This window comes from Onthophagus taurus, chromosome 6, assembly GCF_036711975.1.
Source record: "Onthophagus taurus isolate NC chromosome 6, IU_Otau_3.0, whole genome shotgun sequence".
Lineage (NCBI taxonomy): Eukaryota > Metazoa > Arthropoda > Insecta > Coleoptera > Scarabaeidae > Onthophagus > Onthophagus taurus.
In genome coordinates this window covers 13,899,717-13,923,803 of record NC_091971.1, presented here as the reverse complement: position 1 = coordinate 13,923,803, position 24,087 = coordinate 13,899,717, and the positions used below count along the sequence as shown (strand labels likewise).

The window sequence follows — 24,087 nt, the reverse complement described above, 5'->3', positions numbered from 1 at the left end:
TTCATCGATAACTTTCAAAACTCGCTATAAAATTCATTTTTTTAAGGATACTTGTGGAAATATCACCAATTATTAATTAAAGTATCCTTTTTTTAATGCAACCAGCCGTTTTGAAAAATCGCTTTTAGTTTTTGAGAAATAAATTTTTGAATTGATCGAAAATTTTTTCGAATTTTGCAATTTTCGCCGATTAAGTTTTAAAAATTCGTATAAAATCCATTTCTTGGAATATGAGTATGAAAATTTCCGAAAGTGTTAAGAAGAGTGTCTTCTTTCCAATGAACAAATAAGTCTTGAAAAATAACTTTTAGTTTTTGAGAAAATAATATTTGAAGTTTTGATAAAATTTTCGATGTTGCAATTTTCATCGATAATTTTCAAAATTCGCTATAAAATTAATTTCTTGAAGGATCCTTGTGGAAATATCACCAATTATTAATTAAAGTATCCTCTTTTTAATGCAACCAGCCGTTTTGAAAAATCGCTTTTAGTTTTTGAGAAATAAATTTTTGAATTGATCGAAAATTTTTTCGAATTTTGCAATTTTCGCCGATTAAGTTTTAAAAATTCGTATAAAATCCATTTTTTGAAATATGAGTATGAAAATTTCCCAAAGTGTTAATAAGAGTGTCCTCTTTCCAATAAACAAACCCGTCTTGAAAAATAACTTTTAGTTTTTGAGAAAACAATATTTGAAGTTTTGATCAATTTTCGATGTTGCAAATTTCATGGATAATTTTCAAAATTCGCTATAAAATTAATTTCTTGAAGGATCCTTGTGGAAATATCAACAATTATTAATTAAAGTATCCTCTTTTTAATGCAACCAGCCGTTTTGAAAAATCGCTTTTAGTTTTGGAGAAATACATTTTTGAATTGATCGAAAATTTTTTCGAAGTTTGCAATTTTCGCCGATTAAGTTTTAAAAATTCGTATAAAATCCATTTTTTGAAATATGAGTATGAAAATTTGCCAAAGTATTAATAAGAGTGTCCTCTTTCCAATGAACCAACCCGTTTTGAAAAATAACTTTTAGTTTTTGGGAAAACAATATTTGAAGTTTTGATAAAATTTTCGATGTTGCAATTTTCATCGATAATTTTCAAAATTCGCTATAAAATTAATTTCTTGAAGCATCCTTGTGGAAATATCACCAATTATTAATTAAAGTATCCTCATGTTAATGCAACCAGCCGTTTTGAAAAATCGCTTTTAGTTTTTGAGAAATAAATTTTTGAATTGATCGAAAATTTTTTCGAATTTTGCAATTTTCGCCGATTAAGTTTTAAAAATTCGTATAAAATCCATTTCTTGGAATATGAGTATGAAAATTTGCCAAAGTATTAATAAGAGTGTCCTCTTTCCAATGAACCAACCCGTTTTGAAAAATAACTTTTAGTTTTTGGGAAAACAATATTTGAAGTTTTGATAAAATTTTCGATGTTGCAATTTTCATCGATAATTTTCAAAATTCGCCATAAAATTAATTTCTTGAAGGATCCTTGTGGAAATATCACCAATTATTAATTAAAGTATCCTCTTTTTAATGCAACCAGCCGTTTTGAAAAATCGCTTTTAGTTCTTGAGAAAAAAATTTTTGAAATGATCGACAATTTTTTCGAATTTTGCAATTTTCGCCCATTAAGTTTTAATAATTCGTATAAAATCCATTTCTTGGAATATGAGTATGAAAATTTTCCAAAATGTTAATAAGAGTGTCCTCTTTCCAATAAACCAACCCGTTTTGAAAAATAACTTTTAGTTTTTGAGAAAACAATATTTGAAGTTTTGATAAAATTTTCGATGTTGCAAGTTTCATCGATAATTTTCAAAATTCGCCATAAAATTAATTTCTTGAAGGATCCTTGTGGAAATATCACCAATTATTAATTAAAGTATCCTCTTTTTAATGCAACAAGCCGTTTTGAAAAATCACTTTCAATTTTTGAGAAATAAATTTTTTAAATGATTGAAATTTTTTTCGAATTTTGCAATTTTTGTCGATTAAATTTTAATAAATCGTATAAAATCGATTTCTTGGAATATGCATACGAAAATTTTCCAAAATGTTAATAAAAGTGTCCTCTTTCCAATGAACCAACCTGTTTTGAAAAATAACTTTTAGTTTTTGAGAAAACAATATTTGAAGTTTTGATCACTTTTCGATGTTGCAAATTTCGTGGATAATTTTCAAAATTCGCTATAAAATTAATTTCTTGAAGGATCCTTGTGGAAATATCGCCAATTGTTAATTAAGGTATCCTCTTTTTAGAGTTGATCACTTCAAAAATAGAAGATAGATATGCCGGATAACCGGATATACGGCCGAAGGGGATACCGAATATCCTTTATCCGGCTTTTCGCAAAATCACTATCCGTTCCATACTAGAAAGTTTCGACTTTAACAGTGCATCGTGCAGACGCACGGCTATTATACAATCCCTTCTGTATTAGAAATTTTTAAATCACAATAATAGAAAAAAAGAAAATTAAAGAAAACAGAAGCGTAAACAGGGTGCTACTGAAAAGAGGCGAGATAAACATAAAAAAGGAACGTAAACGAGCGAAGATTACTGCCCGTTTCATAAGGCCGTCGGCCTTTCTCCTTTATAACCGCCGTTAAAAATATCTTAATGTTAGTTTAAATTCTATCTGGAGTTAAGTGCTCGCAAATAAACGGGCGGGAGGACGCAAATGGAGGCTCGTTTACGGCGATTTAAAAATGCGTTAAAACTTTTTTTTAAAGTTGTCTTGTAATGTAAACCTTTTTGTCCTTCTCCTTACCACCATTTTGCTTTACTTTTTAACTCGTTTATTTTTATTCTATTTTGACCCGTTTCATTTTTTAAAGATTTTTTAGAAAAAAAAAATAATTTCCACATCATCGAGTTAACGCACCCATAGGGAATTTTGTCCGAGTTGAAGTTGTGGTTCATGTACTGGAATGAGATGTATGATAAATTTATAACATTGGGGGTCGAGGGAACCGGTCAGTGTTTTACAAACTCGGGTTCGCATTGAATTTTCCCTAAAACAGGGAGAAAAAATTCCCGTGCCTAGGGGGAAAAAAACGACGTGAGCTGCCGTTGTCGAACGCGTTGTGTTCGGACGCGATTATTTACTCGGAAAATGAAATAGCGATCCCGACGTCGACCGCACCGCTAATTGCGATACATAATTCATTTGGCTACTCTATTTAAAAGAAGTAAATCATTCTCCCGTCATGTTTGCCATTTGCCTCTGGGTTACGTTATAAATTTTGTTTAACTTTCACTAATAAAATTGATAGTTGCTTATTAATCATACAATTTACTTTCATAAATAGAGTAACAAAAATTTTCTAAGCTTTTTTCTATTTTTGTCGTGACCCCAAGAGCTGTGACCTCTATAAGTTTTCCTGAGCTGAAGCGGGTTAGCGATAAGAGTGTTATCGCGGGACTGGCGTGGCCGGGAACCCGACGGTTGTATTTTCTAGTTTACCCGAACATAATGGTTTACATAAGTTAAAATTATCGGACATCTCGGTGCCTACGCGCAGGACTTTGTATTCCTCGTATATATTACGCTCGACCGCTTTATCCTGATTTAGGATCCATGTATGCATAAACACAACGAAAACCACTACATTCAAACATAATTATGATACAACATGATTCAATTTAAAACATGATCCAGACAATTTACGTTGAAAAAATACATATGCGAAGTTAGTCCCTAACTCAGACAAATAATTCTTTACGATTAAGAATTTTTACGTGACACCAAAGGAAAAAGGGATATAGTTTTTATCCAAATGAATTTACTGTTCTTATTGAATCATTGCACTATTCAATTGTAAGTGTATCAAAGTACTTAACAAAAAAAGCAAAACCGTTTAATACAAATAATTTTGCTTTAGAAATGAAATTATTAAAATATTAAGTAGGGTCGGCGTACCACTTATAGCCAGTTTAAGCATTGTTTTGAATTCCATGCCTTGTATTTTGCAAAGAATTAAATTGTCGTTACGTGCTATGATTCTTAATGATAGATAATATAGTTTTTTTGCGATCATTGGTGGAAAAGTATTAAGAAAATAAAACGTAAATTCAACAAAAAACATAAAAAGGAAAAACTACCGTTTTTCCTATTATAGCCACTTGATCACCATTTATAGCCTGGTGTATGCATTATATTTAGCCACCAGACTTAATCTAAACTGAAATTATTGATAAATTGGGAATTTAATTGATCGAAAACTACTATGGGTGATTATACAGAAACTATCATTTTACACATGGTAATTTGAAAATAGTTTTTTTGTTCCAAATTTTGTTTTTTAATACACAAACACGAACTTTTGTTCAAAATGAACCTTGCAACGTTCAAGATCAAACAGTTCAATTATTTTCTAGCCAGAATTGACTTGTTTTTGTAAAAACGATATGCAGAGGAATGACGAGATAAGCAGAGGAATGATTTTTTAATTTGATACGGCAAAATAATACAATATTAGGCATAATATGCATGTTAAAACCAAAACAGTGAATAGGGAAAACTAAAATACAAACTTGCTTAAAACAAAAGAATATTCAATGCAATAACGAAAAAACGTTAACGTTTTACACTTGAACAAGCAGCTTCTTCATCTTCGTCAGAATAAACGTCTTCAAACTGTAGCTTGTTTTGAACTTTTATGGAACCGCTGATATATCTGCTTAAAGGAGTGTCCTCATCATCACTAGACGTGTCACTAGAAGATAATTCATCATTAAGCCCAATTTTGTTGAATTCAAGGGAACCAATGAAGTATTTTTTATTGCCGTTTATGAAAGTGCTAAGTTCATAAAAGTTTAATCTGATGCTACTTTCATAATCTTCTTTTTTTATTTGGTGTACTTTCATTGTTCCTCTAAAGGTTTGTAGCAAAACATTCTTAAGTTTTTGGGACATTTCATCAATTTTGTCTGCATCAATCTGATAGTAAGTTATGTTCTGAATGTTTTGGCACAGGTTATTCAACATAGCTTTTATTTTGACCATATCTGCTCCTTGACCAACCAATCTATCTAACGTCCTTTTAGTAACTCCTCCTATCCCGTCAGGTGCCCCCTTTCCGTGACCAGCTTCTAAATAGTTCCAAGTAAAATTTTTTACTTTTGGGTGCAATTTTGGCAACTCGATTGCTAGGAAATAAAACATGGTTTTATTACGGTATTGAGTCGACGGTGAGTCACTAATAAAGTGAAGCGTATCAACTGTTGGGTAAGAGTTTGTTATGCACTTTATTATTGGGTCTAAATGCGCCCAAATGGCCGGGACATTATGTAGAAGCGATTCTGATAAAGTGCAAAAGCATTGTTGCTGTACCTCATCTTGTTTGGTATATACAACAACAGTATGTAGAGATATCTGTTTTCTTGATCCTCCGAAGTGGAATGCTTGTATCTCTTCTGCATATTTCATGTTGTAGTTTTCACTAAAATCCATGTGAATAACCGCCCCGGTAATTCGAAGATTCTCTTTAAGTTCTTTGAGTTATTTGTACTGATGTAAGGATCTGCCTTTGTGCTTCAGAAATGGTATAATACTTTGTTTAAAATCAGCTATAATATCAGAAACCTGGCATACAACTTTCTTCTTTGATGTCTTTCTAACCTGCTTTTCTTTTTGTGATGTCTTGTCAACATACGTGCATTTTTCTGCCATCCATTTGAAGTAGTAACTGCGTTCCCTAGGGTTGTATTCACGGAATGATATTTGCATAGAAATACATTTATCGCATCTCTAGAACTGGTCATTCCTCTGTGCCTGTCATCAGTCCTCTGGATCTCAGTAATCCAGAGGAATGGTGCCAGAGGAATGACGACTTCTTCGTTTATTAGTTTTTAGTTTAGGAAAGTGGATGCATCCTAACCTACAAATTGGTCCACGGAAAGGAAACTCATTATTTCGTATTTAAATGAGGGAATGGATGCAACAAAAATATAAATAAAGTAAATACACTTATCAGAGGAATGGTCAATCTGTGTGTGATATTAACAATTTGAGAACAAAATGTCAAAAAGAACACGTATTGTTTTAGTTCGACAACATTTGCTTACTGACACTCTGCAAGAACTAGGTTAGGAAAACCATATCTGGTTGCGTGCGAAGACATATCGCCATCTACCATCATATTATTTACGTACTTCTTGCGAGCCAGAGGAATGACCGCTAAAGGTGGTAACATAGTTTCTATCATCTTGTTGAGGGGAGTTTTAAAGTGAAACATATTTTTATACTAGTTTTACTGAAAGTTCAGGTTTGCTTAATCAAAATGTAAAATTACAAATGAAGAATGTTAATAGATTTTTGTCTAATATGTACATAATGTTAGACGTCTCCAGTTATAACATGCCAGAGGAATGATATTTTGACATGATTTTTTACTATAATTTAATAATAATAAGTATGATTTCATTAACTCTTTAAGAACTCAATATAGCTGGTCTATACTTTTCTAGAAACAATACGATATTTGTAGAAAGTAATTTTTTGTCGAAATTGTTACCGGTAACAGCAAAAATGATAGTTTCTATAGAATTACCGATATAAATATGTAATGATTTGAAAAAGAAGTGCAACGATTAATAATTATAATATATGTATATTCAGATAGATGTATATAATACACATATGTATATCCAGACTCTTTCTGCGTGACTAAAAACTTTACTGTCTTCAATTGAACCTCTTGAACTTCGGCAAACCAAGCTCTAATTTTTTCTTCGCTAACAGCGGCGCGAGCTTTGTTAATATATTCCGAACGTTTTTGGCTTATTCGAGGATAACGTTTCAAAAAGGATTCGAACCATTTCCTTCCTGGTTTATTGTTTGTGAAAGGAGTGTCTAGACGGTTCTTTTCCAATATTTGCTGAACAGAATACATTAGTCCTTCCTTGTTCACTGGAAATCCATGGCTCGCGTTTGTCAATATCCACTGTTCAAGTTGATCTTCAATATCCTTCCCTAGAAATAATATAGGAATCAAACTGCCAAAACATGGGCTACTATTTGACATTGATTGGCTATAAACACTGCTGTCCAAGTAAACTTGTAGTTTCTTTACTGAAACAATGTTGTTTTTAATTTTTAATCAGTGGTTATCTATTATTCCTACCTAGAAAACACTTTTTTCCATCTTTGCTGAAATTTTACCACTTAACTTATCACGCAAAATTGTTCTAGGCACTGCAAAAATTGCAGTGCCTAGAACCTGGTCTTTGCCACAGCCATTCCATCTTGTTCTACTGCTTGAAGTGCGCGTGCAAGTTCTTTTTCCTTTGTTTTCTTTTTCTTTTTTGATGGTGCCATTCTCAACAAAATACCAAAGCTAAAAACTAACTTGGCTATAATTGATACATCAATGGTCTAAATATAGCCATATCCTGGCTAAAATTGGCACAACGTTTGTCTAAATATAGCCATCTAAGTGACTATACATGGAAAAATATTTTATCTACAACTATTGAATTATCTATTCGTTATACAATTGATTTTTGGCTCATGGCATTTTTGATTCATGACTGACAAAGTGTTGAATAATGAAGCCATTATTCCACAGTTCTGACACGGCCTACTAATCAAAAAATAAAATATTAACAGAAATGGCAGCTTTCTTATATTGAGGTTATGTCTGAAATGTCTATCAAGTTTATTTTTTTCCTTTTTTTTGATTTTTTTTCAAAATTAAATAGTTGTAGATAAAGTATAGTATTCAACTTGCGTATAATGGATGTTACCCACTCAGATTACAACTTCTTCTTCGTGGGTAACAGCCGCCATTATACGCTTGTTGAATAATATACTATTATATGTGTTCTATTTATAACCACATTTAATTTATAGAAACTCGTGAACAAAAATCACTAAATAAAAGTATCTTTATAAGCACAAACAAGACATAAATGTACAGACAAACATTTACATAGTGCCAATATTACCAGACATTAATTATACAATTTGTTACTTACCTGTGTTTTTAAGCAAACCGACAAGAATTTATTGAAAACACGACCGGACTGGCAACAACTACATAAATTTTTAGGTTAGACTCTCTGTTGCTATGCGCTTGTGTGACGTCAGGCTAGATTGTTTGATTAACGATTTTAAACCTTAAGCGAAGGCAGTTAAAGCACATGTCTTAGGTATAACGGAAAAACCTGGAAAGTGGCTGTAACTGGAACAATGGCTATAATTGGTACACCAACCCTACACTAAATTTAGATCAAAAGCAAGTATCTATTATTATAGTAGTTGTTGGTTGTAGAATTAAATAAAAATGCACTTGGTATTTAAAGTTTACGAGTTATCACCAATTAAAAAAGGTCATTTTTATGTTATTTTCGTGTACCTTCGCATTATTTTGGCGTTTCCATTTTCGTGTTGGCCAAAGATTAAGCTTTCGAATGAGACATTGTTCATCGAAATCGGTTCGGCATATATTAAGATTAGCTGTCCCTCTTAAAAATCGATGAATTTTTTTTTAATCGGTAGGAAATGACTCAAAAGATGTGTTAATGATAAAAAAAAAGTGCGGAAAAGTGTAGTACTTACCGAAAAATCACTTTAAAGTTGCGATTTGACGTTTCTTTTTGGAAGTTAAAAGCAATGTTAAAATTGCATTTTCGTATTAAATTCTAACCTGAAATTGTTTAATTTATACCCACGCACAAAATAAAAAGTTATTTTCACTAAACTTGTTGAGATTACACAACATTTTTTCGGATGAAAACCTTGTTTCTTAGGCTATCGATGCAGAACGACAATTAAATGGCGTTAGATAGAATTGTTTCTATCAAATGTGTATTAATAGACTTTGTGTTAATGGATTGTGTATCAATTGATCTGTCAAATGACTGAAAGCTCTTTGCAATCTTTATGTTGTAAATATAAATGATAAATAAGTATAGTAGCTTATTTAATAGTAGTTTAGTTAAATTAAAATAGTTATTAAAAAAGACATGGTTACAAAATAAAAATAAATAAATAGCCCGTGTGACGATAGCAACAAACTGTGTATTTAACCAAATGACAATTACAACTGACAACACAAGCAATGTTAACCATGTATTTTCTCGTATTAAATCCTAACCTCAATTATACCCACGCACTAAATAAAAAGTAATTTTCACTAAACTTGTTGAGATTACAACATAATTATTCATAATGACACCTATGTGAAGTTAGTCCCCAATTAAACAGAATTTTACATGTATAGTATTTTAATTATAACATGAGAACCAGTGAACCGATTTCGATAAACAATGTCTCATTCGAAAGCTTAATCCTTGGCCAATACGAAAGTGGAAATGCCCGATTGACGATGTGACGATAGCAACAAACCTTCCAACAACAAATTTTTATCCGCAATTTCCTATCTATTTTATTAGCTGATATCTTTCTTATTATTAGATATAGCAGAACACTAAATGCACCATATGAAAGCTTGATTCTTTCTTTATGAAATCGTCGGTCCTCGTTTGCCGATATGTTAATATTAAAATCAATAAAAGATGAAGAACACCGCTCTGTACGTAAAATAGCTTAATATTACCAAACTTCAAGCCCTTGTGCAATTGTTATCAAACCGAATTTTAAAAAACTGTGTTCACAATCAGAAAGAACGCTCCTTCAAATATCTTAATCCGGGTTTTTGTTGGTCAATATCAATTAGCATCATGGTTAAATCACCTTTAATATACATCTCTATATACAGAAACGTTTAATTGCTCTACCTCTAAACAACTTTCTTACATATTTGATATGAGGAAAACTATAGAAGTATATCATGAAGTTATAGACTTACACAAGGACGTTTTTGGTCAAAAAAATAACCAAATTCACACGTTTTAGTTACTTTTAAACATTGTTGGGATCAATAACTTTCTTATATCACCAGGAAAAAACTCTATAACCAAGCAGCGATAGCCGCGTGTTATACACCATTAGAAAGAGCAGCAAATTGTAGATAAGATAGATCTATACTTCTATAGTTTTCCCAATATCAAATAAGAAACTTGTTTAAAGGAATAGTAATTAAACGTTTTTGCGTGTAGGGATGTATATTAAGGGCGATTTAAGCATGACGCCGATAGACCCATTTACCAACGAAAACCCGGGTTAAGATATAATGAATTTAAAGAGCGCTCATTCCGAGTGTGATAATAGTTTTTTAAAAATCGATTTGATAACAATTGCACAAAGGCTTGAAGTTTGGTAATTTTAAGCCATTTAATCTAAGTACAGAGCCACCGCTTTGTAGTTTAAGTACAGATTGATCTTAGTATTAACTTATCGACAGACAAAGACCGGTTTTAGATAGAGAAAGAATCTCTAATTATTATTTCGAATTATCTCTAATAATAAGAAAGATATCAGCTAAGAAAGTAGATAAAAAATTACGGATACAAGTTTGTTGCTATCGGACAAATGTGGAGGAGGCTGAAAACTAGAAACATAAAACTAAAGAAAATTCCAATATTTTTTAGCACCACATAAAGACTGAACATAATATAAATTATGGAGGAGTTGAGCTTTTTCAGTCGTGTAACAAATTATAAAGATAATAATAACTATCTACTTATGAATGAACAAGTTCAACTTTCTCATAAACCCATCTTACGTCATACACCCTACGTTATGAACTTTTGATGTTAAAACTTTGTAACTACGAAAGGGATTTTCATCAATAATATGTGTTATTAAGTTCCAAAATAACGTCAAACTAACTAATAATTATCCTAATTATAATATTTAAGTGGTTTGAAGTCTTTTAATAACAAATTTTTATTTAACTCTCATGCTCTCTATTTAAATGCGATAACAGATTATAAACATTTCAAATAGATTTTTAGAATCTATTTGTATCTTATATTCTATTCAATTTCTTTTTTCGAATCTATCTTTGCTCCTATCTGGCGACGCTCTTGTACACAGTTAATAGACACACAGTCTATGTAACGATTGTAACTAAATTTTGAAATCGGGCATTTCCACCTTCGCATTCATTGCAGATCATACTTTCGACCGAGATTTTGATGACTAAAATTGGTCAATTAGTTACGGAGATAATTGATGTGTTTAATTAATTCGTTTGTTGTGTTTTAATCAAAATCCTTAAATATTTCGAATCGGGCATTTCGACAACAGCATTTAGCCAGACACAAACTTTCGATTGAGATATAAAACATTAAAATCCGTCAAACTGTTCTCTAACTAAATCGACTATAGATTTAGTTTAAATTAAAAATTAATTAATAGCACGAGCGTTCACACGTGCATAAACAACGAGCCGAAGATGGTGTCATTCCGAGGGCTGTATAAACTTAGCGGGAGAGAATTGAAATCAAGCATTTTGTGATTTCGATAGAAGACACTATGACGAATCGAGTGACGTATAGATTTTGATCATCGGGTACATCGTTTACGAGTTATCACCACTTAAAGAAGGTCAATTTTGTGTTATTTTCGTGTATCTTCGCATTATTTTGACGTTTTAGCGAAATTCGAAAGAGTTTTCAAATTTTCACGGGCATTTCCACTTTCGTATTGGCCAAAGATTAAGCTTTCGAATGAGACATTATTTATCGAAATCGGTTCACTGGTTTTCATGTTATAATCAAAATACTATACATGTAAAATCCTATCTAATTGGGGGCTAATTTCGCATCGGTTTAATTATGATACAACATGATTCAATTTAAAACTTGATCCAGACAATTTCCGTTAAAAAAAAACCAGGTTGATTTATGTTTGTTTACACAAACCTTTACAGTAGGTAACAGAACATTCTGAAACTAATACCAAGTCTGGCCGAGACCTGTTCATCCTGTTCTTTTAAGTTCGCATGGAACGCGATCGCCCGTTTGAAAAGAACCCAAAAAAAAAGTTGTCGTCGTCGTAGCGACCGGTTTCCAAACGGTCTTTTCACAATTTCAAATGTGCAAAATATGATTTACGACGACTGTAACAAATTAGCGACGATAAATCGTCCTAGCGTATAAAGACAACGCGCTCGTTCGCGTGATTTCTTATTGCAAATAAACCATCTGGTCGAACGTCGTCTTGGAACTACATCGCGCGTGTGCGTTGCGTTTCGATGTTACAAGAGTATGTGTTAGTATGTGAAAGTATGTACGTGTGTGAGTGTGGCTCCGAGAAGGAAGTTATTAGGGATTTAATGTGCGAGCTGGAAAAGCCATAAGGCATAAACGGCGGCGCGCACGGCGAGGTCGTAATAATCGACCGAATGGTAATGCCTTTCCAGCCAGAAATTGCGCGCGTTAAATTCATTTGAATGGGGTGGGTTGAGAATGACTCGATTGTGGAGTTATCGTTTCGGGAAAACTTGGCCGAAAATAAATAAAAAGTTCTTCAAACATTCTGGACTCATATGGATATTAACATTTTTTTAAAGTTATTTTCAAGAGTAAAGGGTAATGGGTGGATATGAAGAGTGGTCCAAAAAACAGACTGCAAAACGGATTGATCAAAGGCGCTGTTGGAGAAATACACAGACTTGTGCAGGTATTGAGGTGTGCGGGCATGGACGAATGCATCGCTGAGGGCTTTCAAAATATCAAAACCGCGCTGCTCTTTACTACCTTAAATTTGAATGTAATTGCTTGAATATTTGATGAGTGGTTTTCCCTTCGGACGCTGAACTGCATCTCCCGTAAAAGTGGACCTCGTCCTCTCTCTCTCTCTTTTCGACCCCCTTGAAAAGTACTCGCACTTCATGCACTTCTGCAAAATTCCTCTATTATAGTCGAACGTTTTGGAAAATTTACTAAACATTCATTAAAAGTGACTTATATCTTAAATTAATAATTTAAACAATATGATGAAAAAGTATTCGTTCTGGAAATCGTTGCCAAAAAATGCTTGTGCATTTCAATATAAACAAATCATCAAAGAGAAACTGAGTCTTTGAGAAAAGATCAAAAGTTTTCAATGTTGAATTTAGTTTTCGACGAAATTTGGTGGAAAAAGACAAAAAATTTGTTGTCAACAAATTTCAAACATTCCTTGTAGTCAGGAATTAGATATGGTGTATTGTGAGTCTTGCACCAAAGTCTTGTTACTATCTAAGGGCTAAAATGCATGCGTAATATCATTCTTATAGTAATAATTGTAGTGATAAATCACATTCTTTAAAGTTTTCTTGCTGCCGACATCTTGCTCTATAATTCCTTTCCTAAATTGTCATAAATAAGTAGATAACAAAAAATGTTATCTGGCAAGGTGTTACCTCACCAAATCCTCGATTATTATCATAGTATTATAAACAAGCCTACGCGTGCGTACAACAATAACACTTTTATATCATTTCTTGAATCATATTAGAGATCTTTTTGATAGTGCATTCCCTATATGTATAACAAGATGGATTCAACAAGGAGAGAGAGTAAGATGGGATTCAAACTGAAGTATAAAACTCATTTAATTATTTAGTTAAAAACCTTTCTTGAACTGGCCAAACCGTAAATTGCAATAAAATGTCTGAAGTTACACTGATAAAATCTTAAACAGCAGGAAAACGTCTGGAATGACGCTATCTAGAATCTCAACTACAGGAAAAAGTTTGGAATTACACTTAGCAAACTCTACAACGAAATATTAACTTACACTCAAATATACGGGAATACAAAAGTCATGTTAAATTGATTACAGGTTTTAGACTCCGAAAACACGTCTTGAATTACAATACCCAGATTTCAAGCAGAAATATATCTAGAATTACCTGGTCAGAGTTTAGACTTCAGGAAAGAGACTGGCCAAACTCTAAACTGCAAGAGAATGTTTGAAATTACAGTGGCAAAACTCTAAACTACAAGAAATTGTTTAGAATGTAGTGGTAAAATAAGTTAATATTAAGTATTGATAGTGTAAGTTAAGAATAAATACAAACTCAGGTGTTTTCGACTCTTCATATTGCGAATTAAACGTCGTTTCACCGAAGGTTAATAAACGTTTGAATTTTAAAATAACTACTCTCTTGCTTACGTTAGTATTCGCAGGTGTGAGGAAAGGCAATATTATGGTTGAAGAATTAGATGAACTTAAGAGATAATCAGGATAGGCGCTCGAATTTAGATTTAACACTTAGGAAAATTAGACAGTTAAAGACTGGCTAAACTCTAAACTACACGAATATATGTTTGGAATTACATTGGTCAAATACTAAACAGCAAGAAAATACCTGGAATTATAATGACCAAGCTATAAACACTAAGAAAATGTTTCCAATTACATTGGCAATACTGTAAACTGTACAGTATTGTATTATACTGGTCAAACGTTAATTCGGTAAGAAAATGTTTGAAATAATGTTGGCTAAACTCTAAACTGCAAGAAAATATTCAGAATTATATTGGACAAGCTCTAAACAGCAAAAAAATGTTTGAAATTGCACTGGCAAGGGTAAGGGAATGCGAATCAGTCATACTAAATTCTCATATTCTCATTCTCATACTAAATCTGTTTGCATCTTTCCTTCTTCCTCTTCAACCGTTAGGTTTTACAGTTCCCTTCTTTGCCTTGTCAACATTGTGTTGGCACTCCTGGATTGGATGGAAAACTCAACGTAAAACCAAAAGCTTAACGTTTATAAAGAAAACGCGTCTTGTTAAGCGCCTTGCCGATCACTCCCAGTACTAATTTTCGAAAGCTAACATAGTACGAAAAATACTACCACACTATTCTATTAAATTGATTACAGGTTTTGGAGTACGAAAAGACGTTTTGAATTACAATACCCAGATTTCAAGATAAAAATTGTAGAATTATTTGGCAAGAGTTTAGACTGCAGGAAGGAGACTGGCCAAACTCTAAACTGCAAGGGAATATCTGAAATTGCAGTGGAAAATATTTAGGACTACATTGACCAAATTCTAATCGACAAGAAAATATCTGGAATTATATTGACCAAGCTATAAACACCAAGAAAATGTTTCAAATTACACTGGCAATACTGCAAACTGTAAGAAAATATTTGGAATTATACTACTCAAACTTTAAACTGTTAGAAAATGTTTGCAATGACGTTGGCCAAACTCTAAACTGCAAGAAATTTTTGGAATTCTATTGGCCAACCTCTAAACAGCAAAATAATGTTTGGAATTGCACTGGCAATACTGTAAACTGTAAGAGGATATCTGGAATTAACCTTACCAAAATAATCACCCCAAGATAATGTTTGTAATTCTAGTCTGAAAGAAAATGCGTGAAATTGCATTAGTTAAATTTAAAAAAGAAATATTTAGAATTACTCTGACTTATTATGGAGTTACATTGCTAACATTTCAGATATAAATGGAGGCCCGAAATCATGCTATATAGGTCTAAGACTTACAATGAGTAGAACATATTTACTGATTTGATAGTGTACCTAGCAGAAATGTTGCAAAGATCTAATACGTTTTAGTACCAAATTTGCCAAGTTTTGTTAAAATCAAACAGAATGTTGTGTAATCCAGTTATAACCTAATACATTTAAGTCCGGAATTCGGATCACTTTGAAAGTTATTTTGCATGAAATCAAAAAATGCCTAACAAAAGGATGACTTGGCTAAAATCTAATACTTTAGAGTTAAAGCAACTTTCTCAAAATGTTATAAATTACTTAATGATGACTGCAAAATAAGATTATCAAGTATTTACATAAAATTAGTAATACGCTGAATTCTAGACTAGAAAGGACAGCCGCTTATCTTATCTTTGAAATCGTCTCTTAATATACTTATTCAGTCCTTTCTATCAAAAGCAGCTTTTAGATCAATAAATAGGCTTACAATGATAACGAAGGGGGAAGTTTCTTGTCTAATACCCTATTTAGTAGATGTTTCGATACATATGTTTATGCTATCTATCGTCTATCTTCCTCCCCTAAAATCCAATTGTCCATCTATTAAACCCTTTCTTCAATTTCCAGTCTTAGCCATTCTAAGCCACAATTTCTTCTCTATATACTTAACGTTGCAAAGAGCAACTCTCTCCCTTTAAAATGCTGTATGGAAAAAAATGCGCAAAGCCTCATTCTGTAAATCATCCCCAACTGTTAATTGAGACATAATTTTCATTAATTCCTCCTTCTTTATTAACTATACGCTGGCACCATTACCCCTTTTCCGCCGATGTTCATATGCTAATAAATTTTCTATGATAAATAAATTTTCGTGAATGTTTAGTAGAATACGATGGAGTAAAATCATAAAGATAAAAGTGTTTCATACATCCTATCAAAATGACGATAAAGAGTAATCATTGATCGAAACTAAACGCCTGTCACGGGGAGTTTTGACGGATGATTCGGAAACAGAACCTAACGAAGCATTGAACTCGCCCCGATATCCACAATTAACGGTAATCTTGAACGGATCCCTCCTCGCGGAAACTCCAATACGTAATGACGCGTGGAGCCCGATCCCCGAACATCAGGGAAAGTTCATTCCTTTTAATCCCACGGCCGATGATGCTGGGGGGTGGCGGCGAACGCCGTTGTTGGAACGGCCGCCGGTGACGGTGGCTTCGTATCGTGTTAGACCGATTATAACGCGCAATTTTTTCCCCCTCCTCCCAAAACGAGAAACGCAACGGCGTCGAAACGCGTGGCCAGGGACACCCTCGGGGTATGCTATCCTTCGGCCGTGTTGGCGAAACATCCACCGAAATTCTATTAACGTGGCCTTAAGAGCGAGTGTGTGGATAAGGGGGTGGGATTTTTATCGACTAATTAATTGTTCTATCGGATGGGAGGAGAAACGGGGATTTCGGGGTACCATACGTCAGATCCAAATGATCTCTCTCCACCACACCGAGTTGTGTTGGTTATTTAGGGGAGAAACCACTTGAAAAATAATTATCGGAGTCTAATATCCAAGAAGGGGACGTTGTGATATGGTTTTTTGAATACTTATATTTTTAAAATTAAATGAAAAATATAAATAAAATTCTCTCTCTCTATATATATATATTATGTATAAACCCCTTGCAATAGTAACAGTTATTTGTGACAGAGAGATGTGGGAACGAAAAGTAACACGCGTAAAAATCGTGAAGTGGGTGTAAGTACGTAGGATGTCACGTGACTATCACGTGACCTTGATTAAGGGCCCCTTAATAAAACGACCACTATATCGTAGACCGTGTAGGGCGAAAGTGTCACCAAGATTTATACTATATTTGCATATATTCGGTTGCCGGGGGCTGTCGTTTTCAAAGTTTCAACCCCCGGGGTAAAGTCAGTCTTTGGAACGGTTTTTGGGAGGTCGTCATGCGCCATTTTGGAACGTTCCGAAACATTATTGATTTAAATTTAAAAGATTTATCAATAAAACAGGTCCATATAAAATGATTGTTAATAAAAAAAATTTTAGTAACAATATTTTTGTATTTTCAAAACTAGTCTTTAATTAAACAAAAAATATGAGTCTTACTAGTTTCGGCTAATAGCCATCCTTAGGAATTAGTTTTTAGTGATGCAAAAGCAAATAAAAATATCAAATATTAAGTTTACTTTGTTAAATTCTTTAAAGGTTTGCGTAGTGTCTGAGGATGGCTATTAGGCGAAACTAGTAAGACTCATGTTTTTTGTTTAACCCTCTGGCGAGCGCGCAGCGACACTTTGCTTTTTCCATTTTCATGTAGTATTATAAATATGGTTAATGGCCAAGAATTGCAAGAAATTATAGATAATTTATCAGATGTAGAAGAAAATATTTTCAACTTTGACGATGAAACTGAAGGCGAGAATAAAATTATTCAGGAAGGCGATCACAATAATGAATCCGAACAATCTACAAATGATGACGACGAATACATGGAATTGTCACATAAACAAGATGAAGACTATCAGTATCAGTTTTACGTGGGTGAAGACATAGAAATAATTTGGGAAAGTACTCCTGTAGCTGTTTCTAAGAAAACAAAACGTAAAAATATTCTCAAAGTGATGCCTGGGTCCAAAGGATTAGCAAAAAATGTGTCAAATTGTTTAGAGTCCATTTTTATGTTTGTAACCAAGGATATGATTGACAATATTGTATCTTACACAAATATATATATTGAGAATAGAAAATCACAAATTGTCCACTAAAGAAATAGAGATTGTAACCTAACTTGCCGCACTGTTCATTATTGCGGTAAAGAAAGGAAATCATGTAAATATTCATGGATGGCACTGTCCAAAGATGGCACTGGAATGATAAGATTGAGAGCTGCATTTAGTAACAAGAGATTTTTGTTTTTACTTCGCGCTTTACGTTTTGCCGATATAAGAACTAGAACAGATCGAGAAAAAACTGATAAATTAGCCGCTATCAGAAATATTTACGATAGTTTTGTGAAGAATTGCATAAATAGTTACAGTTTGGGAGAATTTGTTACAATAGATGAGATACTACATCCATTTTGTGGTAAATGCAGATTTGTACAATATATGCCACAGAAACCAGCAAAGTATGGCATAAAAATGTAGCAAAATCTTCTATACTTGGATATTCGAGATATATTGCGGAATACAACGCGATGGACCTTACAAGACAACCAATAAACGGTTCAACATAGTGCAGAACCTGGTGAAATCGATAAGAAATTCTAATCGAAAGATAATAACAGATAATTACTATACTAGCTATCCTTTGGCAGTTTATCTTCTGGAAAATGGTTTCTTCCAAATATAACGCGTATTTTGGGAACTACTCAATTTGGCTTTCAACAAGATATAATTCCTATATGATTTCCTATATACCCAAAAAAAATAAAGCTATAACTTTACTTTCTACAATGGACGACACAGATGAAGTTGAAAAAGTGGTGTAAATACTGTTGATCAGAAGTGTGCGTTTTCTACTACTCATAGAGTTACCAGAAAATGGCCTCTTGCAGGAATAAATTCGGCGACTAGGCGACGCAAATTTTTAAATGAACTAGGGTTGGCTCTTATGGAAGAAGAACAGATGAGAGCACGAGCCAAAATTCAGACACTTCCGAAAGATTTGGTAGAATTTCTTTGCCAATATCTAGAAATACCAAAGGTACCCTTCGCAGTAAGCCAAAATCGAAGTGGCCGGTGCCAACTTTGTAATGACCATAAACATAATAAAACTACAGTTACTTGTAGTACATGTCATCAATTTGCTTGCAAGAAACACTCGAAAAAGACTGTGCTTTGCAATACTTTTACCAAAATTTTTCACGTTTTTGCAAAAATAAATCATTAATGTTTTGTTGTTAATAAATGTTTAATGTTTTGTTATTAATAAATGTTTAATTTTTCATTTTCTTTTTTTGCCATTTTTATGATATCTATGAGATGTGCTCGCCGAAGGGTTAATTAAAGACCAGTTTTGAAAGTACAAAAAAGCTTTACATATTATTTCTTATAATTATTTATAAATACTGGTAAAATGGACTTCGAATACCGGAAATTTCATATAACTCGCAACATATAAATGCAGTGATCATAGTTACGAAACTACTGGCACTTGCACTGTCTCACATAAAATGCAACATAGCTTAGTAGTACAGGCATTGGGTAGTTTTCCAATGGAAAAGTTTTGCTTGGAAAAGGTGACATCGTTATGATAACTCTGAGTTTCCGTCTGATGAGACGCACGGCTAAACCCGAATGTTTATGCTTCTAGGTTTCTAGTTTTAGTGCAATAAAAATATGCAACATAGTGATATCTTATGCTAACTAGCGCTACCTTTCACTGTCACTAGAACTAGTACTAGACCTAGAAACATTCGGATTTAGCCGTACGTCTCTTAAGACGGTTAAACCCGAATGATTCTAGTACTAGGTCTTGTGTTAGTTCTAGTGATAGTGTAAAACTAGAACTAACACTAGACTGAAAACTAGAAACATTTGGGTTTAGCCGCACGTCTCTCAAGACGGCTAAACCCGAATGATTCTAGTTCTAGGTCTAGTGATAGTTCTAGTTTTAGTGCAATAGATGGATGATATAGATGCTTTATATCATCCATGCTTAGACTCTGTAACCAAAGTGCGTATCCAAAGAGTGCAGAACTCATGTCTGAGGTTTATATATGGTATTAAAAGACGGGAAAACATATCACACACTCTGAATTGGGCAAATTGGTTGAATATGACGCGTCGTAGAATCCTTCACAGTGCTTGCCTCTTTCACAGAATTATTATGTATAAATGTCCACCATATTTAGCCAATAGAATCAGGTATCGCAGTGACGTGCACAATATTAATATACGACATCGGCACATGTTATGCATACCACGCCATGAACTTCAAATCTTTAAAAGATCTTACTCTTATAATGTAACTACTATTATGAATAGCCTTCCTGATTCAGTCAAGCAGCTGAGTGAGCGAAGTTTCAAGTCATATTATAAAAAAATTCTTTTGATTGAGCAGAACAGCATTTAAATTTAAATTTTAAATTTAAGTTCTTATTAAGAGGTAATATTCACTTTTTACATTTCTGAATTGTATGACCTAACAGGGCAGGGGAAGATTGTTCGCGGCAGCTTGTTCAACCTTTTCTTCATTTTGCTATGTTTTTGTTCTTTAATTTTGTTGTATTTTTTTTATTATTCCTTATTATTGTTATTTTTCATTGCTAACTAATTTAGGTGCTTACTTCTGTTAATATAGTTTTTTTATATATATATATAGTTAGTGCTATCTTGTTTGAAACCAATTTATTTATTATTTCTATTATAAAAGGGCCGATGAAAAACAATAGCAGACAAGCTATGTCTGCATTGACTCGGCTCTTTTTGATGATGCGCTGTTATTAAGTCCGGTTTTGTTGATAATTTCAGAGTGTTTATTATTTTATTTACTTTTATGTATTATTTTTTGTATTTTTTTTGTGGGCTTGTAAATTCTTTGTTGCATCATCAATAAACATATATATTATAAAAATATGAAACATAGTGATATCTTATGCTAACTAGCGTTACCTATCACTGTCACTAGAACTAGCACTAGATCTAGAAACATACGGATTTAGTCGTACTTCTCTTAAGATGGCTAAACCCGAATGATTGTAGTGGATCTAGTGATAGTGCTAGTGTAAAACTAGAACTAACACTAGATCTAGAACTAGAAAGTTTCGGGTTTAGTCGTGCGTCTTCAGACAGGTTAAACCCGAATGTTTCTAGTTCTAGGTCTAGTGTTAGTTCTAGTTTTAGTTCAATAAAAATATGTAACATTTTATGCTAACTAGCGCTACCTACCAGCCGTCTTAACCCTACAGAGAATACGTGATTAAAATGTTACAGCAAAACATATAAGCCATAGGCCTGTCAGCCCCAACGTATTCACTGTAACGTTAAGAGAAGTACGGCTAAATGGAATGTTTTAGGTTTAGTGTTAGTTCTTGTGCTACTGTTAGTCTAGTTTTATTTGTTATTCAGCGCTAGATTGTTGTATATTTTTATTGAGCTATAACGGACACTTGCGTTCCCAGTATTGATTCGTTATATCGAGGTTTTATGTGGGACAAAGTAAGGAGCCCTGGTTTCTATGGAAATACATTTTTGTATATTGCATCTTAAGTAAAATTCACTGTATAATTTTCTTAATAAAAAGAGTATAATAACAAAAAAGATTTATTATTAAAAAAGATTTCTATTAATATCATTTTTTATTCTCGCTCTTCCAAAAGAACAAACAATCATCAAAAAAAAAGAATATCAAACATCAATTTCATCTCCTGCAGTGTCGCTTATAGACGAATTCATCCTTCCCCGAGATTGAATTCGACCAAGTCGAAGCGGAAAGGGCGAGTTCGGGGAGAGGGTTTCGACGGACGGCGGGGCGTAGGGTTTCGTTTTGGGGGGTGACAATCCGCGTGTTGGCAAATATGGGACGCTGGGGGCCTTCTCGTCACCAGGGCAACTCTCCCCGCAAAATCGCGGGGGCACTCACGCACGATTATAGCTATTAAAGTGGGATTTTACAGCGGCCGTGTTGAATTACTGTGCTTACGGTCTCTGTTGTGGACGCAAGTTTTAGCTTTTATACCCACTTTTACTATCTTATAAAATAAGATACGGATTTGCTTATAGCATAAAGATATTTTAAAATAAAATTTGAAATGATCAAAATGGGCTTATTTTTTTGTTACCCCATTAAATTTTCCTTCCTTAATTGAATCGAACATGTATTGGGTTAATATAGAATAGCGTTGAGAGGGAGAAAAGTGGGTTGTTAATCCGATTGTTGCGCAGAGTAAATTCAATTCATTAGTAGCTGCTAATCAAGTTCCACAACATTGCTTCGATCCCGCCACCATATGTTATCTACGCTATGCAATTGTGATTGTCGTCGACGACGAGAACGAACTCGATTTATGGATGTAGAGTAGCAGCTATCTAGTGTAGACTCTTTGATTTGAAAATTCACGTAAGCCCCATTTCAAAAAAAAAAAAAAAAAAAAAAAAATAGAAAGCTCGGAGTCCGCGGCCGCCACCCGGTCGTTCGTTCGCTCTATTGGGCTTCGAGCTTTTTTCTGTTCGTCGGTGAATCGGTCCGGAGCACGGCTTGGCGTGCATGGGTGCTTTTTAATCGTCGTTTGGCCAATTTAATAGATAACGTGTAATCGAAAAAAGTCCGCGCGAGCGAAATAACTGGTTTTACTACGTTAACTTTTCGTCCCAGCTTCAGGATTTAGAACGGAGTAGCCGATTGATTGTTCAACGAATCAAATGATTTTTGTCATGTTTGATAGGAAATGTAACAAACTTTTTTTCCAATATTATTCTCAAAGAGAAAGAGAAATGCTATTTTTTTAAAATAGTTTGTCTTCGCATTTTAGTTTTATTAAAATGAAATAAGGGTGTTGGTGTGAACGTATACGAAAGGCTAATAAACGTTCAGCGTCCAACAAAAGCTGTGTAAGTTTGTCGTCTTTTTCTGTCTCCTCGCGTTCGACGGCCAGACATAATTTGCAATCTAAATCCATTCAACTGTACGGAACGAACGCGGGCGGCTCCTCTTGGGGGCGACCTTTCCTACCGTGCGCGCGTGGTTAGGAAGCTTAACAATTACCCAAGTAGCTCGTACGTTCATAAAATTATAAGAAATATTGACCATTGTGTTGTATACCGCGACCGCGATTTATCGACGAAATATTTACGATGCTGTTATTGGACCGCTTTAAGATATAAGATCAAGCCTAAATATCAGTAGATTATCAGCCATAATCCGCAATGCATAACTACCCTATAGGCATGATTTGACATGATTAAGTACCGAATTTTAATTGCTCGTTTAACGGCTTGTACTATATCGACAAGAAATCAAATCCAACCCTTCATCTACACAGTCACATAGCCCTGGTATTTGAACCTTTGTTCCGGATTTCTGACAGCTAACTAAGTGCGTTGCTGTCAGACGCAGTTCGTAACACGGCCGCCGTTCAAAAGCAACTATCGTGATGGGGTTCCGGACCATTACACCCTCGCCATTGTCTTCGTTCGATGGACACATCCTCCTGCCTCCTAGGCCTTGTCACCGCGAATACCGGTCAATAACATTCATGTACCGCTTTATAGACTTGATGTACCATGTCTACGTAATCAATTTGCAAACATACTGAGTGAAATGATTTAAAATGTAAACTAGAAATGTGATTTATACACATACAGTGATACAATAAAGTCTAACTTAACTCCTGAAATGTAGTCTATATAATTAGCTATTTGAGATTCTAGGTTCATCATTTATAAGTCTATAGAAGTTTTATATTTTACATAAAAGATGTATAACGTATTATTTTATAATAAAAAACAAAACATAATCATATTTATAACTCAAGGTTATGATGGCAAAACAAAAGTATGGAGAAAGAAAAACGAAGAGATGAATAAGAAAAACTTGAAACCCACAGTAAAGTATGGCGACATTTAGAGTTTATTGAAACAATTATGGACCGTCATGTATAATCTGAACACATTGCGAACTAATTTAAAGGAATTGGTCAATAAATTAGACTTGGGATTACAGTTACAGCTTAGAATACCGGAAGAAATTTTGAATACCAGTTTTCAGTATTTAATCAATGTGAATCTTGGGA

At 33.6% G+C, this 24,087-nt stretch overlaps 2 long non-coding RNA genes across 2 annotated transcripts in view; one reads left to right on the top strand and one right to left on the bottom strand.

Annotated features, from left to right (window-relative positions):
- The window catches only part of LOC111417541 (uncharacterized), a 333,066-nt gene that overhangs the window by 57,503 nt on the left and 251,476 nt on the right, over positions 1–24,087 (top strand). The window lies entirely within an intron of this gene.
- Positions 6,652–8,224, bottom strand: LOC139430072 (uncharacterized). Its single transcript, XR_011640636.1, has 3 exons — positions 7,995–8,224; positions 7,142–7,354; positions 6,652–7,089 (listed from the first exon to the last, which is right to left on the bottom strand). It is a non-coding gene; the product is annotated as an uncharacterized lncRNA (long non-coding RNA).